We start from the raw sequence: 19,081 nt of genomic DNA, 5'->3' as shown, positions 1-19,081 counted from the left end.
GCGAGCTTTGGTATACAATTTGATAGAACGAACTTCCCTTTCATTGGAGGGTTCTGCGACAGGCGTTAACAGCTATGGTTCCAATAGACATCTTTAGTCACCTAACACCCTTGAATCACTTTGAGTGTTATATGTACTTATGAAGCGATGTGGTCCAAATACCAGAGTCATGACAAGACCCGCCTTGACAGCGGTGAACAAAAGTCGACGATCACACACCTGGTTAAAAACATTAGTTAAAATACAAATAGTTGGAATAGAAGAACTTATTTCAGAAGTAAACGAAGAAAACATAAAGAGATTTATATACATTATAAGCAAAATGAGTTTGTACTTTGAAATATAAATGTTTTACTATTATCAAAACCATAATAACGTAAAGCTGATGGCTTAACCGCTAGTGCTATATATGTATATATATTAATTGTAATTGTATTCAATTAATAATAATTAATAATAATAATAATAATAATAATAATAGTTGGAATTATATAGAACATTACATAAGGCTTCTACATTAAGGCTGTAAAATACCTTCCGATTCACAAATAGAGAGAGAGAGAAATGTCGTTTGTGGTCAGTGGTGAAACAATCTCAATATGCGTGTAATCGATTGCTCCAATGATTTATTTTAATTTTCTTACATGGGGGCTATATACAGTGAAACCTCTTCTTGCGGACACCTCCAATAAGCGGGATGCGGATACTTTTTATACTCTCGCAACAAAGTTGCTAAGGAGAGTATTATAGTTTTGTTCACATAACGGTTGTTTGTAAGTCCTAAAACTAAAAGAGTCAGATATAGGGTTATAAAGGGTGATTTTTTAAGAGCTTGATAACTTTTTTTTAAAAAAAAACGCATAAAATTTGCAATCTCATCGGTTCTTTATTTGAAACGTTAGATTGGTTCATGACATTTACTTTTTGAAGATAATTTCATTTAAATGTTGACCGCGGCTGCGTCTTAGGTGGTCCATTCGGAAAGTCCAATTTTGGGCAACTTTTTCGAGCATTTCGGCCGGAATAGCCCGATTTTCTTCGGAAATGTTGTCTTCCAAAGCTGGAATAGTTGCTGGCTTATTTCTGTAGACTTTAGACTTGACGTAGCCCCACAAAAAATAGTCTAAAGGCGTTAAATCGCATGATCTTGGTGGCCAACTTACGGGTCCATTTCTTGAGATGAATTGTTGTCCGAAGTTTTCCCTCAAAATGGCCATAGAATCGCGAGCTGTGTGGCATGTAGCGCCATCTTGTTGAAACCACATGTCAACCAAGTTCAGTTCTTCCATTTTTGGCAACAAAAAGTTTGTTAGCATCGAACGATAGCGATCGCCATTCACCGTAACGTTGCGTCCAACAGCATCTTTGAAAAAATACGGTCCAATGATTCCACCAGCGTACAAACCACACCAAACAGTGCATTTTTCGGGATGCATGGGCAGTTCTTGAACGGCTTCTGGTTGCTCTTCACCCCAAATGCGGCAATTTTGCTTATTTACGTAGCCATTCAACCAGAAATGAGCCTCATCGCTGAACAAAACACGCGCGCGAAACACATTTCGAACCGAACACTGATTTTGGTAATAAAATTCAATGATTTGCAAGCGTTGCTCGTTAGTAAGTCTATTCATGATGAAATGTCAAAGCATACTGAGCATCTTTCTCTTTGACACCATGTCTGAAATCCCACGTGATCTGTCAAATACTAATGCATGAAAATCCTAACCTCAAAAAAATCACCCGTTATATACCAAAGTGATCAGGGTGACGAGTTGAGTTGAAATCCGGATGTCTGTCTGTCCGTCCGTCCGTTCAAGCTATAACTTCAGTAAAAATTGAGATATCATGATGAAACTTGGTAAACGTATTTCTTGGCTCCATAAGAAGGTTAAGTTCGAAGATGGGCAAAATCGCCACGCCCACAAAACGGCGGAAACCGAAAACGTATAAAGTGTCATAACTAAGCCATAAATAAAGATATTAAAGTGACACTTGGCACAAAGGATCCCATAAGGGAGGGGCAAATTTGGACGTATGTTTTTGGAAATGAGGCCCCGCCCCCTACTAAGTTTTTTGTACATATCTCGGAAACTACTATAGGTATGTCAACCAAACTCTATAGAGTCGTTTCTTCAGGCATTTCCATATACAGTTCAAAAATGGAAGAAACCGGATAATAACGCCCACCTACACGCTACAAAGGTTATGTTGAAAATCACTAAAAGTGCGTTAACCGACTAAGAAAAAACGTCAGAAACACTAAATTTTACGGAAGAATGGCAGAAGGAAGCTGCACCTAGGCTTTTTTTAAAAATTGAAAATGGGCGTGGCGTCGCCCACTAATGGTCCAAAAACCATATCTCAGGAACTACTAATCTAATTAATTTTACAGCAAAATAAAAAAATATGTAAATAACGGATAATGAAATCTCATTTATCACTTTATCATGCGAGAGTATAAAATGTTCGGTGACCCCCAACTTAGCCCTTCCTTACTTGTTTTTACTACTTTTTATTTTCATTACCTCTCGAAAGAGGACGTGGACCTCTCGACAAGGGACAAGAAACTTGGCTTACTGAACGAAAGTGTAAAGAAAACAGTAAAAACCTCTGATGAGCGGACGCGAAACTCTTATTTGAGGACAACGAAGACCAATAATTGAATTAAATGTAGAGTAACGAACCGAACAGCCGAAATCTAAGTATATACGAGTAATATGAGTACATACTCGTACCCACACCATACGTATAAGTATACATACTTATGTTAAACTGTGAGGACAAGCATAAACATGTTAAGATGTAACGGGATCTATATGTAACAATTTGTAGCTATTAACATGAAAAAAATAAAAAGCCGGCAGGCTGCCACTATTGTGAAAAAAGGAAGACATTAAAAGGATATGGTTGAATGGTGATAACATAAATAAAAAGAAAAACTTCTTAAATAGTGATGGTTCAAAAATAGACAATTTGTGTTTTGAGTGGTTTGTCAAAGCCATAAATCAAAATATACCAGTGTCGGGCCCTATTATAAAGGAAAAAGCAAAACAAATTGCGGGTCAATTAGGAGTTCAAACTTCTGAGGATGTACATCAATTCAAACAAAAGCTACTAGACTTATTATTGGGCTACAGACAGTGGTGTAGCGTGCCTTGTCGGGACCCCGTATAAAATTTTTTTTGGAGGCCCTAATATGGAGGTAAAGATTTTTCACAAAAGAAAAAAAATATTGTGAAAAGAAATATTTATTTATCACATAATTTACCCATTTTACAAATAAAAATCGAATTTTAAATATTCACTCTCCTTGCCTTTTTTCGGCTTTATTAAATCATTTATGGCTGACGATGATTTTAGTTTTTCTAAAGTTTCTGCCTCTATGGACAATAGTGAGTTGTCTGACAGCCGTTCTTGTCCCATCGTAGTTCTTAAGTAATTTTTTATTAGTTTTAATTTTGAAAAACTTCTTTCTGCCGTTGCGGTTGTAACTGGAAGGGTCAAGAATAAAAAGCATGCAGTGATTACTTCGGGAAAACTGGACGCAAGACTATTGAATTTTACTAGCAATAATTCAATGAGTTCTTTAATGGAATACATTTTTTTAATTTCAGAATTTAAGCATGTTTTTAGAGCCTATAATTGGTCACAAAGATTAAGTGAGATGTTTTTACTGTATTTAGCAGACAGTTTTCCGGAAGCGTTTAATATCTCTTCGCTTGAAGAAGATAGGAGTTTCTCCGGTTGTAATATTTCGAATATACTACTCAGGTTGCAAAGGCTCTGAAATCTTTCTTTAGTTTGAGAAATTAATATATCTAAACAGCAATAGTATACATTGACTTTGAAATAGGATTCCGGGTCGGAAATTCTCTCATCTAGTGATAACTCATAAAAAAAACGCTTCGTTATCTTTCGCCTACTGTTTTTAAAAACAGTTGGTACCCCCCACTCTTTTGCTAAATCTTTGGATTCATTTAGCAAACTATTAAATGAATTCTGATTTCTTAATTGGCACAGTCTATTTAAAAGATTCTTCTTCTTCTTTACTGGCGTAGACACCGCTTACGCGATTATAGCCGAGTCAACAACAGCGCTCCAGTCGTTTCTTCTCTTCGCTACGTGGCGCCAATTGGATATTCCAAGCGAGGCCAGGTCCTTCTCCACTTGGTCCTTCCACCGGAGTGGAGGTCTTCCTCTTCCTCTGCTTCCCGCGGCGGGTACTGCGTCGAATACTTTCAGAGCTGGAGTGTTTTCATCCATCCGGACAACATGACCTAGCCAGCGTAGCCGCTGTCTTTTAATTCGCTGAACTATGTCAATCTCGTCGTATATCTCGTACATCTCATTGTTCCATGGACTGCGGTATTCGCAGTTGCCAATGTACAAAGGACCATACATCTTCCGCAGAATCTTTCTCTCGAAAACTCGGAACGTCGACTCATCAGTTGTTGTCATCGTCCATGCCTCTGCACCATATAGCATGACGGGATTAATGAGTGACTTATAGAGTTTGATTTTTGTTCGTCGAGAGAGGACGGATTTAAAAGATTACTTAATAAAATACTAGATTTCTGTAAGTCATTATTTTCATGCTGTAGAGCTTTAGAAACAGGATTAATAATTTCAAATAGTGAAGAAAAAAATGTAACGATCACTAAGAAATCAAAACTCTCTAAAATATTAATTATACTTTTACATTCTTCACGTTCATCTCTTTTGTTTGAAATTAAATTTAGTTGGTACAAAGTTTTCATGATTAGTAAAAAATTTTTCTTTACTGCTAATAAAGCGTCGTTCCTAGAAGACCATCTGGTAAGACATACTTTTTAAGGGTAATCAAATATTTTTCAGATAAATCGTCACTTAGCATAGCCCAGCGTTTTATACTATTGTCTAAAAAAGTATATATTTTTTCTAAATTATCGAAAAAAGTCGATACTTCACGAACATGTCTCGCAGCATCGTTCAAAACCAAGTTTAAAGCGTGCGCAGCACAATGAACATAATCGGTATTTGGAGCATGCTCTTTTATTAGGGTTTGTATCCTCCATACACACCCGACATAACATTTGCTCCATCGTATCCCTGTCCTCTACATTTAGTCAAATCAATTCCATATTCTTTAGTCAAATTTAAAATGACAGTTTTCAGACCTGCTGTACTGCAATCGGTTACTGCTATAAATCCTAAGAAGGACTCACAGATTTTTATTTCTTTAGGCACATTATCATAATTTTCTGTAACCGAGAAATATCGAAAAACTACAGATAGTTGGTCAATTTTTGACAAGTCTTGTGTTGTATCCCGAATTATTGTCAGAAATGGAGCTTTTTTAATTTCTGAGATAATATTGTTCCAAACGGTGGTACCAAGCAAACTAATAATTTCGTTTCGTAGGGCTTAAATAATTTATTTCACCTTTCGGTTTTAGAAGAAGTTCTTCACAGTTAGATAGCAGACGTAAAATTGCCATAAAATTGCCAGAATCAGAATCATGCCCCCTCAAAGGTAGATTAGATACTAAAGTAATTATAACATTAATTATACGATTGCGATTTCACTTTTAAATAGAGTATCGATGATATTTCCTTGCAATCAATTATTATAAGAGAGTGAGGCACTAATATGCTGCTGTGACTTTTCATGGTCAAGAATAGTTTGTGTGAAATTGCTTCTAACCGAAACACCGTTAACCCAAGCAGAGGAGTACGAATTGTTTTGACGATCTGCTAATAACTAACATAAGTGACAGAACGGTTTGTTTAAAACGTTAGAATAACATAACCATGGTCTTATAATTTTTATGCCTGCCTGATTGAAATATGAATAATAATAAGCCGAAAAAGGTCGGTTATTTTCTGAAACTTTTGGAAATCGTTCTTGTGGTTTAAATGGACCCAATTTAAAAATTATTTTTCGTTCGCATTCGGTTAAATTGTCACCAAAATTTCCTCTATCTGATGAAATTATATTACAATCTGCAGATATATCAGAATCGTTGACTTGGGGTTCCTCGATTTCTGGATGGACATCCGATAAAGTATGTGCTTGGCTTTCTTCTATTTCCGGATGGATATGTGACGAAGAACATGCTTCAGAAGAATCTAAAAATAAACGAGTAATTGTTAAAAAATAAATACGACTGCTTGGATACTAAACTAAAAAGAGTTATATATAAATAAATAACGTTACTAAGGGTCACAGTTAGAGAGTGTTCAGTCAGGCGCTCGTACCTATTAGTAGCTACAAAATCACCTGCAGCCCGCCCGCGCATTACTATACACCTGCGTGCTATTTAAACGCAGCCCGTAGTGTAGTGGCATGGCCATACAAAACGAGAATCCGAAAGCGAGTCTGCACATCTGAAGTTCTCAACACGCAACACTAGTGTTGAATTTACATACTGCAAAGTGAAAAATTGAAATTATGATTAAGAAAAGTAAACGCCCATTTTCACCATGTAATGTGTAAATTTTGTTAAAATTGGTCGTTTAGAAATTTAATGCTTCTGCAGTATTTATTTAGTGCGTTATCGCACTTTTAGCAGTTTTCATGATGTATGAGTGGGATCTAAAAGGAGCTATTGTCAGCATACTTGACTGATTCAACTTTATGGAGAGGATCTGAGAACTATGTAACTTTAAACTTTGAGAATATTTTTATTATTTGGTGAAGTTTTTTGGTGGATATTTTTCGAAATTCCGTGCTTTTTTGTTCATTGTAAATATAGGGTGGGCCTTATACAATTTTAAATTTCGAAGATAGGGCGTAAAAGATTGAGTGTAGCGTTTGCTGTATGGCACGTAGCACCGTCCTGCTAGAATCAAATGTTGTCCAAGTCTTCCTCTTCAATTTGCTTGAAGAAAAATTCGGTTAACATTACGCGATATCGCTCACCATTGATGGCTACGGCGGTTCCTTCTTCATTTTCGAAAAAAATGGGCCGATGATTCCACCAGACCAAAATGCGCACCATGCAGTGATTCGTGCTGGGTGCATTGGCTTTTCGTGCGGATTTTCTGTGCCCCAAAAGCGACAATCCTGCTTGTTAACGTAACCATCGAGGTGGAAATGAGCCTCGTCCGAAAAAATGATTTTTCGGTAAAATTGACCATCCTCGGTTAAACAATCTTCTGCCCAATCTGCGAGCTGTAGAATAGTGAATAGCGACCCATTTCGTAAATTTTAGACTTTTTACTGAATATCTGACACTTTCCGAATAGTATTTGACTTTTCCAATGTCGAAATATAGATAATTCAAATTTAAAACGTAAGATGGCCCACCCTATATTATATATTACGATTAAAAGAGCTATATAGGGTCGTTCGCTCAGTTATTTCTTTGATGAGCTGTTCATGTTGAATTTTTTCGCAGTCAACTTCACACTTAATCGTTTTTTAAACAATTTTCATAAACTTTTTGAAAAATTTTTGTTTGGTGCCTTATCGAAAATGGAAGATCGATAACAGCTTTTCGGCATATTTTACAGTTTTATTATCAAAAGGAAAAATACAGTTGAATCAGAAGTTGTGATGGGTACGGAAAACATGTGTTGACCGAACGCTAATGCTAAAAATGATTTGCAAAATTTCGTTCCGAGAATTTCGATCTAGAGGATGAACCACGTGCTGGGAGGCCTCCTAAAGCCAATTGAGATATAATAAAACTCATTGATCGATGCAAATCGTCGAATAACAACTCGAGAGATTGCTGAAAGATAAAATTTGTCTAACGTGACCGTTCACGTTACACAATAAAAAAATCGTGTTTAAATTGCACAAAAATTAACGAAGTTAACAATTGCGTGTTTAGAAAATTAAAAAGTTTATTAGAAATGTTTAACACATTTTTTTCACATTTTTAGCTGAGTGCTTTGTCATGCGTCAAAATCAACTCTTACGCATCGATTCGAACGTTAATAGTTGCATAGTATTTTTAAGAATGTTGAGATGCGAAAGTTGGTCTGTTATACCGTCTACATTCACAAATAGCCGAATGCCGTTCCAGGAAAAAGTGTCCAGACCACCACGCTATCGCCAGCGTTCTTAACGCGTTTAAGGGTGTATCTGATGTGTCTGACACCTATGTTTATGAAGTTATAAACATTGCGATTGAAGGAAGCACCACACTTCGATAATGGAAGAAAACTGTCAACAAAGCCTTGATTTTTGGTCTGTTTCGACGTGGTTTCTTTCGATGTGGCTCACCTTTTTCACGATATTCGGCCGGTTGATCATCTGTTTCCGGGTCGTAGATTCAAAACTCATTACTAGTAATAATACGTTTCACGACATCCTGGTAATGGGAAAGCATTGTTTCACAGACGTTAACATAACGCTGCTTTTCGAAAAAAAAAATTAGTGGTTTTGGAACTAATCGTGCTTTCACTTTTCTTAGTCCCAAATGATCTTTCAAAACTGATCCTTCCAATATTTCAACGATGCTAGTAAGATCTCTGCCTGTTAATCGTTGATTCACAAGCACTAATTCCTTTATTTTACTAACGTGTTGATTGCCAGTTGATTATGAGGGCCGTGCTGGACTTTGTCGTCAACACGTTCTCGACCTTCTTTGGATAATTATTACCAATCAAGAACACTTGCTTGCGACAAACAATTGACACGGTAGGCCTCTTTCAATACTCTGAACGTTTCGGCGTCAGAAATTTCATTCCGCACACAAAATTTATTGGAACTTCTTTGTTGAATAATTTTAATCATCGTAAAAGTCGTCGAATGCACTTTATGTACTTCAGAAAGACAAGCGTATACTAAACACAAATGATTACATTAAGGTGACATTTGGCACAGATGTCACTGACTGTCATACGAACCTAGAAATAAATATTTCGACGAATGTATTTTCTCGCGAAATTTAAATTAAAAAGTTATACTATTTTTTGCCCTCTTATTACTTGTGGCTTAATTAAAACAAAAAAAATTCTACAACCTATTTGGAAAAGGAAATTATAATTAATTTTTTCCCACCCAAAGAAAAATGTTATCTATGAAAATCCCTGTTATGAAGAATTCTTATGTTAAAAGAAAAAAAAACATAGCAATTAATTTATGGTTTTGAACATTTTTATTTTAACTTATATAAATTTTGTATTTATTTAACTACAGATGTTGTTCTCTTGTGTTATTATTTCACTTCAGTTTTTCTTTTGTTTCAATACATTTGTAATACTTAAATTCATAATAATATCTGCACATAGGTCATTGCATTTAAATAAAATTCTCTCTTTAAATACAATTACGTTGAACTTTAATAAACATTATTCCTGCTCACTGCCGCATTACAACGCCAGTGATCAACAGCTTCGTTATAAGTCATTTTAATTACTTTTATAATAATAATATTAAATTGTTTACACTTTAATTTATATATATTTATAAATATTTATACATTAAATTGGTATGTAAAATATGCAAATGAGGCTGTGTATGTCTCGTGGATGATGAGCGGTTTGAAATTTTGTGCCTAACGGTTTAAACATAATGCAAAAATTTTGGGCCTAAAATAGCGGTTGCCAAACTTATTTAAAAACTCTATTACTGAGTGGGTAATAAATTTAAAGATAATTAAAATTAATGTAAGTAGGCACTGGCCTATCAACGTCTGGAAATAATATTAGCTAAATACCAAAAGCGTAACAAAAATTCGAGAAACTTTTCACTCAGATTGCCGGTGCCGGTGTCAGTATTTTCCGTGACTTCCTTTTAATCGCACAAAAATAGTTAAGTGTGTATATTAAGCGTTCACTACTCTACTTTTTCAGCTCCCACCTATCATTGCTCCTTTACATACATCGTTTAATTGCCTTATTTTTATAATTTGCTTCGAACTTTTATTCTACTGAAACTTTGTGCATTCCGGTACGTGTGTGTACAACTATGGTATTTCATATCTATGCCAGTATATTTGTATATCAATTGTATTTAGCTGATTAATTCATACTATGCGTTGCTGATGATTATGTATAGATGATTATTTGTATGCCATTTCCATTTGCTAGTATATTTTATATCAAGATTTTTTGTTTGCCTTTATTTATTTTATTTTTTTTTCATATTTTTTGCATTTGTTTGTGATATTTTTGCGTATGTTCCCAGTGATTTTGAATTTTTTATCTTGAATTTTATATAAAATATAAAATTGATATTCTATAGATTTATAAAAATTTTCGAGAAATGGTTCAATGCGCGGTGCGGCTAAAATTCCTCGGTCTATCGTCAGTCCCTCTCTTTGCTATAACACTGATCTCTCAATAAAGCTTTCAACGTGTCCAAAACGGAGTTTTTTTACATTTGTTAATAATTTTTCAAGATAAGTTAAATTAAATATGAAAAACTTTTTGAGCTGTGGATTTGAGTCTACAGCTTCGGTTGGTTATTTGAAAAATAAATTCCTTTTCTATGAGAGAGAGAGGGGCATGGTAGTGCTGTAGCAAATCTGCTGTCTTTAAGCTGACTTATCAGATCTGTACCAATGTGTCGGCTATTCAAAATGAAAGTTAGTTTGAGATTTTGCGATTTTTTACTAGATTTTTAACTTATTTAGTTTGATTACTTTTCATTCGTTTAGTTTTGCCTAGATGAGCAGTTTCATGGTTGTAAGTGTGCACACATATTCCATGTGTATATATGTATATATATTTATATATATGTATGTATATATAAGTTTTAAATGGTTTACAAATGACTACTTATGTATGTATGTAAGTAGGAGTTCTTGCGCTAACTCTGCTAACCGTTTAACTCATAGGTATGGTACCCAAATCTTTGCCGGGTACTTGTTTCTTTCGTTCTTTCAAAAAGAGAGAGTGAGAGAGAGGTACTTAAGTTCTTTCGTAGAGATGGAAGTTCAACCTAGCGATTTCGATAATTTATTAATATATTGTTACAAAAGTAGTATTAAGTTGTATTTGTATTGCTATATGCAATAGCTGTAGGTATATGGAATAGCATTTGTCTTATTGTAGACATCTGGCGCCGCGGCTGTTTGTTTGTCGAAGCAATAGCTACATCTGGCGCCGTATAGCAGTATGTTCTGGTGGTTTCTAGACGCAATATTCTAGAAGGACACATCGGCATCTAGCGACATCTGGCGCCGTATAGCAGTATGTTCTGGTGGTTTCTAGACGCAATATTCTAGAAGGACACATCGGCATCTAGCGACATCTGGCGCCGTATAGCAGTATGTTCTGGTGGTTTCTAGACGCAATATTCTAGAAGGACACATCGACATCTAGCGAGAAGTGCGTGGCTATATAAGCCGTGGCAGCGCCAACGTAATCAATCAGTGCTAAGAGTAAACTGCTATAGTGTAGACGAGTTGTGAAATAAAGAGTTGTTGAATTAAATTAAACAGTGTTGATTTTATTTGTCAATCCAGAGATACGAACCTAACAAAGTAAACTAGCAAGAGTAAATTCGTAACAATTGGTGTCAGAAGTGGGATTGTCAAATAATCCAAATTCAAGATGGTTAAATTCGGAGAATTGAGAATTCAGCAATTAAAAAAGGAACTGGAGGAGCGTAATTTGCCGATAAGCGGGCAAAAGGCGGATCTGCAGGCACGATTACGTGAAGCAATGGAAGCGGATGGAATTAATGTGGACGAGTTCGAATTTGTTGGGCCAGAAACTTCTACAAAGGTAGAAGAGAAAGTAGAAGAACAACGAACATCATCAAGTGTAGACATGAACACGTTGTTAGTGGCTATTAAGCAAATGGCAGAAAATGTAGTGCAAACAGAAAATCGTCTGGCACAGCAAATGGCAGAAAATGCAGTGCAAACAGAAAATCGTCTGGCCGAAAATGCAGTACAGGCAGAAAATCGTCTGGCACAGCAAATAACGCAAATAGCTGAAAATACATCACAGTTAGAAAAGCGTTTGGTTCAACAGATTACGGAAAATACTACACAACTACAAAAACAAGTGCAAGAGAAGTTTTCAAAATTTGAAGACGAATTAAGCACAATAAAAAATGACAAAGAAAATTTAAGATCAGAATTTCTCCAACTGAGTAATCGTATGCGAGAACTGCAACTGCATGGCCCTGCACCATCAACAAATAATCCAAGATTGAAGGCACCCACATTCGATGGAAGTATTCCATTTCAAATTTTCAAACTTCAGTTTGAAAAGACAGCAATGGCCAATAACTGGAATGCAGCGGACAAAGTGGCGTCCTTGTTTGTATCATTGAAAGGACCTGCGGCAGAAATCCTTCAGACTATTCCAGACTGTGAACGGGACAACTATGAGGCATTGATGAGTGCGATAGAAAGACGATATGGTAGTGAGCATCGGAAACAAATATACCAGATCGAACTGCAAAATAGGGGTCAGAAGATGAACGAGTCATTGCAAGAGTTCGCAACTGAAATAGAACGACTGGCTCATTTGGCAAATGCAGATGCACCTGTGGATTACATTGAGAGGGTAAAAATTCAATGTTTCATAAATGGAATTCGTGATGTGGACACCAAACGCGCCACATATGCATTGCCAAAAAGAACGTTTGCTGAAACGGTTTCGCACGCCCTCACACAGGAAACAGCTTCCCTACTAAGTAAACCAGCACACAAAGTACAAAGGGTTGAAATGGAACAACCGGCGCTGATGGAAGAAATATTGAAGACTCTGAAGACAATTGCTGCACAGCGAGTAAATACAACAGGCAGATGTTTCAACTGTGGAAAAGCGGGTCACTTTGCCCGTAATTGCAATATAAAGGTAAACCCATCAAAACGGAATCAACCAACAGAACACCGAAAGAGGATTCACCACAAAAATGCGGATGCATTATCACATCGCCCTTGTCCACTGGAATTTAAACATTGCTCCAAATCAGAAGGAAAAGAAGGTATAATCGACGTGCGATTACTGAATATAGAACCTGAAGATGATTGGACTCCTCACCGCATCAGAATCAATCAGCTGGAGGACCCTGATCTTGCAAAGCTGATAATGGCCAAAGAAAATGGGGTACGACCACCAAAGGAACAAATAAGTAACGAGAGTCCAACGGCAAAAGCATATTGGGCCCAATGGAACAGCATAAACCTCGTTAATGGATACCTTCATCGTACCTGGGAAAGCGAAGATGGCAAACATTCTCGTCTGCTGATCATAGTACCGAAGTCCATGATCCCGAAAGTATTGAAAGAATATCACAATGGACCTAGTGGAGGGCACCTTGGGATTACAAAAACTATAGAGAAGATTAAACAACGGTTCTACTGGATCGGTTGTCGAGATTCCATAGCAGAATGGATAAGTAATTGCGTAGAGTGCATGGCAGCTAAAGGTCCTAAAGCCAAAAGTCGCGGTAGGCTACAACAGTACAACGTGGGATCGCCATTTGAAAGAGTCGCAATGGATGTTGCAGGTCCGTTCCCAACCAGTACGGCCGGAAACAAATATCTACTGGTTGTCATGGACTATTTCAGTAAATGGCCAGAAGTATATGCCTTACCAAACCAAGAAGCGAAGACAGTAGCCGAAGCGTTTGTAGAAAATTGGATAACAAGGTTCGGAGTGCCCGTCGAATTACACTCAGATCAAGGCAGGAATTTCGAATCTACCATTTTCCAAGAAGTCTGTACATTATTGGGCATCCACAAGACACGGACTACAGCGTTACACCCACAATCAGATGGGATGGTAGAGAGATTCAACCGAACGCTCGAAGAACATCTGCGGAAAATCGTTGATAAAGATCAACGGAATTGGGACAAGTGCATCCAGATGTTCCTGCTGGCGTATCGTTCAGCGAAGCACGAGACAACTGGTTACACGCCAGCACAGATTATTTTTGGATCTGATCTGCGACTCCCTGCTGATCTTAAGTTTGGAACGAATCCTACAGCTGTAAGAAATGATGGAGATTATTGTTCTGCCTTAAGGGAAGAAATGAATGAATTGCATCTAATGGTAAGACAGCATACGCATCTGATGAGCAATAAGATGAAGGACCGGTTCGATCAAGCGGCAAATTCAAAAGGTTTTGAAGAAGGTGATCTGGTCCTATTGTACAATCCACTTCGAAAGAAAGGCTTGTCCCCGAAACTGCAGTCAGCCTGGGAAGGACCCTATATGGTGATAAAACGACTTAATGACGTGGTATACCGCATACAAAGGAATGGAAAAGCACGATGTAAAATGAAAGTAGTACATTTGGAGAGGCTCGCCCCATTTGGTTCAAGAGGATTTGTGCCTAATCGGGACGATTAGGCTTTAGTGGAGGGCAGTGTTACAAAAGTAGTATTAAGTTGTATTTGTATTGCTATATGCATCCATTATTATGAACAATAGCTGTAGGTATATGGAATAGCATTTGTCTTATTGTAGACATCTGGCGCCGCGGCTGTTTGTTTGTCGAAGCAATAGCTACATCTGGCGCCGTATAGCAGTATGTTCTGGTGGTTTCTAGACGCAATATTCTAGAAGGACACATCGGCATCTAGCGACATCTGGCGCCGTATAGCAGTATGTTCTGGTGGTTTCTAGACGCAATATTCTAGAAGGACACATCGGCATCTAGCGACATCTGGCGCCGTATAGCAGTATGTTCTGGTGGTTTCTAGACGCAATATTCTAGAAGGACACATCGACATCTAGCGAGAAGTGCGTGGCTATATAAGCCGTGGCAGCGCCAACGTAATCAATCAGTGCTAAGAGTAAACTGCTATAGTGTAGACGAGTTGTGAAATAAAGAGTTGTTGAATTAAATTAAACAGTGTTGATTTTATTTGTCAATCCAGAGATGGAAGTTCAACCTAGCGATTTCGATAATTTATTAATATACATACATGCAAATGTCAGAGTTTGATATCGTTTTGCGGTAAATACAAAATGTGGTGTGTTTCAAGTGTCACTGTGTCATTGAAATGTCTTAATGTATGTAAATAAAACCAAACCAATCTTTTATTTTCACTTGCAATTTTTATTATACTCGTATTTATGTATGTAATTGTTAATAATATGTATGCCTCATTGTAATCAAAATTAACAATCTTCTTTTATTATTATTATTAAATAGTGTCGCTTTAGTTTTTGTCTTTGTTTTGTGGTATATAGGTATTGTTTATATATATATATATATATGTTTATTTATCTCTAATTTTTGTTTTTATTATTTAATATGTATAATATATGTTTGTATAGTGCAACTATGTGTAATCTAATTTTGTTTAGTTTAACTTTTCATAGCAATTTTTTATTCATTTTTACACCGCCTACAGTTTTTTCGTGCATATCATCATCATGTATCATCGCCCCAGCATTCTACTCGACAAATGGCGCTTAGAACGGTACAGCCGTTCTCAATATTCAAACTTTGCTATGCGAAATTAAAGTTATCTTAAAATTTGCAGCAACAATATATTGCCGTTTTTTATGTATGTCAGTGTAACTGCTTTCAGTGTTCCATTATTTGTGTGTGTTGCCATTTAACAGTATGTTTAGTTTCGGTACGAGTTTGTGTGTAGACCTTAACTATATTTTTACAAGACAAAAACATATACATATCTTCATTATTAATGTTCTATTTAGTTTAAAAATCAATAGTGGTATCTTCTTCATAACAATGATATTTGTTGTTGCATTTCTTTTTGTCACTTAAAATAAGTTTAGTTATGTTCGTTTTTATGCTTGTTTTGTTACCATTGAAATAACATATACTTGTATTTTGTTTTTGTTTAATTCTCTGCATGCTGAGTTGTCTGCCTTAACCATTTATCCTTAATATAGTATAAATTAGCAGTAATAACTATTATTGTTCTTAATATGTCTTTAAATATTTTAATTGTAGTATTAAATATGAGTTTTCAAATTCTAAATATCTATTATTATTTGTATATATATATTTATATATATATGCGTGTATATATATTTATTAAATATAAACTCCAACGATTTTTACATAAGTAAATAAAAGCAGCATGCCACAAAAGCACATCTCTCAAATATCGATTAACGCGTCAGTGTGGTGAAAAGGTAAAAATGAAAGTGACAAGACATTACTGAAATTAATTGAGATAAACTCAGCGGAAAGCAAAAGGTGAAAAGTTGAAAATGAAATTGACAAGTCATTAATAAATTGAGCTGAACTCAATCCAAAAAAAAGAAAACAAAATAGAAAATATAAAATTAAATATTAAAGTAGACTAGTAGTAAAATTAGGCCTACACACGCTAAAAAAGAAATATATATATATACATATTACGCTATTCTTAAACAAAAATATTTCAAAATTAAAAAAAGACACTTAAACTAGTTATAAACAATGTCTTAATCGATGACCGACCAATAGCCAATTTCGAAAAATTATATGTGTAATTGAAATGCTGTCACACAATACATAAAAACTTTCTTGTACATTTGTATGTAATTACTAATATTATGCCGTCTCAATATATATAAGTATTTAAATTATTGTTTTGTTGGCTTCCAAGAACCGATGATATTTGCTTTTTGCAATCACGCGTGAAGTTAAACTTTCTACAATTTATTTATTTTAACTTGATTCATTAAATATTTTTTTAAATTTAATTTATTAATTAATTGTAATTAGTAATTTTTCTATATAGATTACACTTACATAGCCATACAAACATATACGAAATGCAATCATGCTATGCACATACATATGCTGGTGTGTTGATGCATTCAAAGTAAATTGATGCTTACTTAAACATAACGGTTAAAATTTAACTTTATTTTGGTGTGTTTTATGAAAAAAAAATTTAAATATTTATGGTACAGAAGTAAGTAAGTAATGATGAATATGGACATAAATGAGCTGTACAAATATATTCAAGCATAGGACAATAATTGGGGTTTTGGCTGGAGAATATTTTTACCAGCTGTTTTGCGAATTTCGGGGCACTGGAGTTAGATTTATTATCCGCAATGCGCTGTGTAACATTGAAAATTGTTATTTGCAACATTACTGCTATGCACACTCTTTAAGAAATGCCATTCATTCATTTTCTTTAAGAAAAGTCTGACTTTATCGATTGCAACTGCTTATAAAGTAGATACATTTTGTGCGTACTCATAACTGTAGCGGAAGTAAAAGTTTAAAACGTTGCTTTAATTCAAAGACCAAATCTCTTAAGCTTACTTATTGGACAAAGAAAGCATGTGAAAATCACTACTTTGCTTGGTATGAAGAGGAAACTGGTTAAAAAAAAAACTGCACGAATGAGATTTGTGGAAAAGTTTGTCAGACTCCTTTTGAGATTTTGTAATTTTATCCAAAAGCTTTTTGTTTCGAAACTTTTGTCATGAGAGAGATCTCTCGATCGTTAGAAAGGGCGCAAAAGTGTGCCAAAATTAAAAAGATTTTGTCATGTTCTGAAATTTAAGTTAATGCTCAAGAATTCCGTTCACAAACCCAGTTTTATTTTTGTGTTGCTGTAATAGTGGAAAAATTTCCTCTCTATAAAAAAATTTGGTTGCCAGAAACCCCAATTATGTATGCAAGTTTTTATTTTTTGTGTTCTACAATGAGCGTCTTTAGAGCATTATCTTACACGAAATTAAATGTAACATCCCATGCGTCAGTGTTTTTTTTTGTATTATTTTTGCTGCGTAAATATTAGTTTTAGTATTTTTAATCGCTTTGAATTGAAAAATTCATAATTTGCTTATGGCGTAAATGTTCAACAACTTTATTATTTAATTAAAATTTAAATACAATTTACATTACAATTGGAATAATGACAAAAATGGCAAACAGTATTAAGAAATTGAAAATCTTTTATTTAATGTTTGCATCTTTTAATTTATACTCTTTTGGTTTGGGTTTAAAGGTTTCATTTTTACTTTCATACTTATTTTTTTTTTTGTATTTTTAATTAGCATGTTTCGGTAAATTTAGTTTTAACATTTGAAACATCGCCCTCAATACTTAAATACAATACATACAAATTATGAAACAAATATAATATTGTGAAAAAAGTGCTTCCTTTCTAAAGAATCGAGCTGAAAGCAGAAAACAAACAACTTTGGAAAGAGCATACGTAGATACAATGGAGGCATCTCAATATCTATATATATATATAAATATGTATATATAATTATGCATATAGTACAATACGGTCACAATATATACTAGACGATGCAATACAGTAGAGTACAATGCAATGCGTCTTAATTCATTGCATATGATTTCATATAAACATTTTAACAGGAAGTCAACAGTTACAGAGTTTTGTTTTTGGTTTTTGGTTTTTCATATACATAACTACATACACACACATATTTCTGCATATATGCATGCATGTGATTTTCGTAATTATTTAAATATTTGTCTAAGAGTAGTTCTTGCGTTTGGTTTGTTTTCATAACCGACTCGCCTCACCGCGGCCATTTTGAATGCCAAAGCTGCATTTTACAGCGAACCGTTGCACAGGCATAATGCTGTATTTACACCGCCTGTTATATTTATTTCAATTTGTTACCATTTTCATTACATTTTAGAAATTTCTCTAGTTAGTTTTAACGCGGTGTGTTTGATTGTTGGTTTCGAGGTCGGAGTCGAGGACTAACAAAGAATTAAATTATTTTTGTTCATGTACATATATATATATATATATATATGAATATATATATAGGATGTATGTATGTATATTTTTATGCGAATAAGACGTTTCTTCTTCAAAGACTTATACTTTTTCTATGTGGAACTAATGATGAGCGGTTTGCCTGTTGTTGTTGTTCGGTTGTTCGGTAATTTGTTGTATATTATGTGTTTGATTTATTTTGTTTTGTTGTTGTTGCTGTTGTTTTTTCTTGTTGTTGACGGCATTTTAATTTATATTTGTTATGTTAGACTATCATCTCTAGCATTCATTTGCGGTACGGTACGGTTCGGGTAACTATTACATAGTGAGTATGTAAATATGTTAGTTGATTTATTTTGCGTTTACTACATGAATTCATTGTATTGATGAACAACTGTTAAAAATGTTTAATCAATAATCTTAATGTTAGAAATACATTTTTTGTTTAAATACAGACATACAAGTTATGTATTTATGGTAGTTAGTGAAAGCACC

At 34.9% G+C, this 19,081-nt stretch overlaps 1 protein-coding gene across 9 annotated transcripts in view; it reads right to left on the bottom strand.

Moving 5' to 3' along the window:
* Window positions 1-10,052: 10,052 nt before the first annotated feature.
* The window catches only part of LOC105222066 (synaptotagmin 1), a 79,656-nt gene continuing 70,627 nt past the window's right edge, over window positions 10,053-19,081 (bottom strand). For 8 of the 9 annotated variants that reach the window (XM_049446703.1, XM_049446701.1, XM_049446706.1 and 5 more), the window contains 2 exons: window positions 14,795-18,980; window positions 10,053-10,875 (listed from right to left, as the gene is read on the bottom strand). The gene's annotated coding sequence lies outside the window, so the exon portion shown is untranslated. The remainder of the gene's footprint in view (window positions 10,876-14,794; window positions 18,981-19,081) is intronic. The other variant, XM_049446704.1, reaches the window with a different exon arrangement.

This window comes from Bactrocera dorsalis, chromosome 1, assembly GCF_023373825.1.
Source record: "Bactrocera dorsalis isolate Fly_Bdor chromosome 1, ASM2337382v1, whole genome shotgun sequence".
NCBI lineage: Eukaryota > Metazoa > Arthropoda > Insecta > Diptera > Tephritidae > Bactrocera > Bactrocera dorsalis.
Note: the sequence above shows the minus strand (reverse complement) of the source record. Positions and strands in the feature narration are given on the sequence as shown.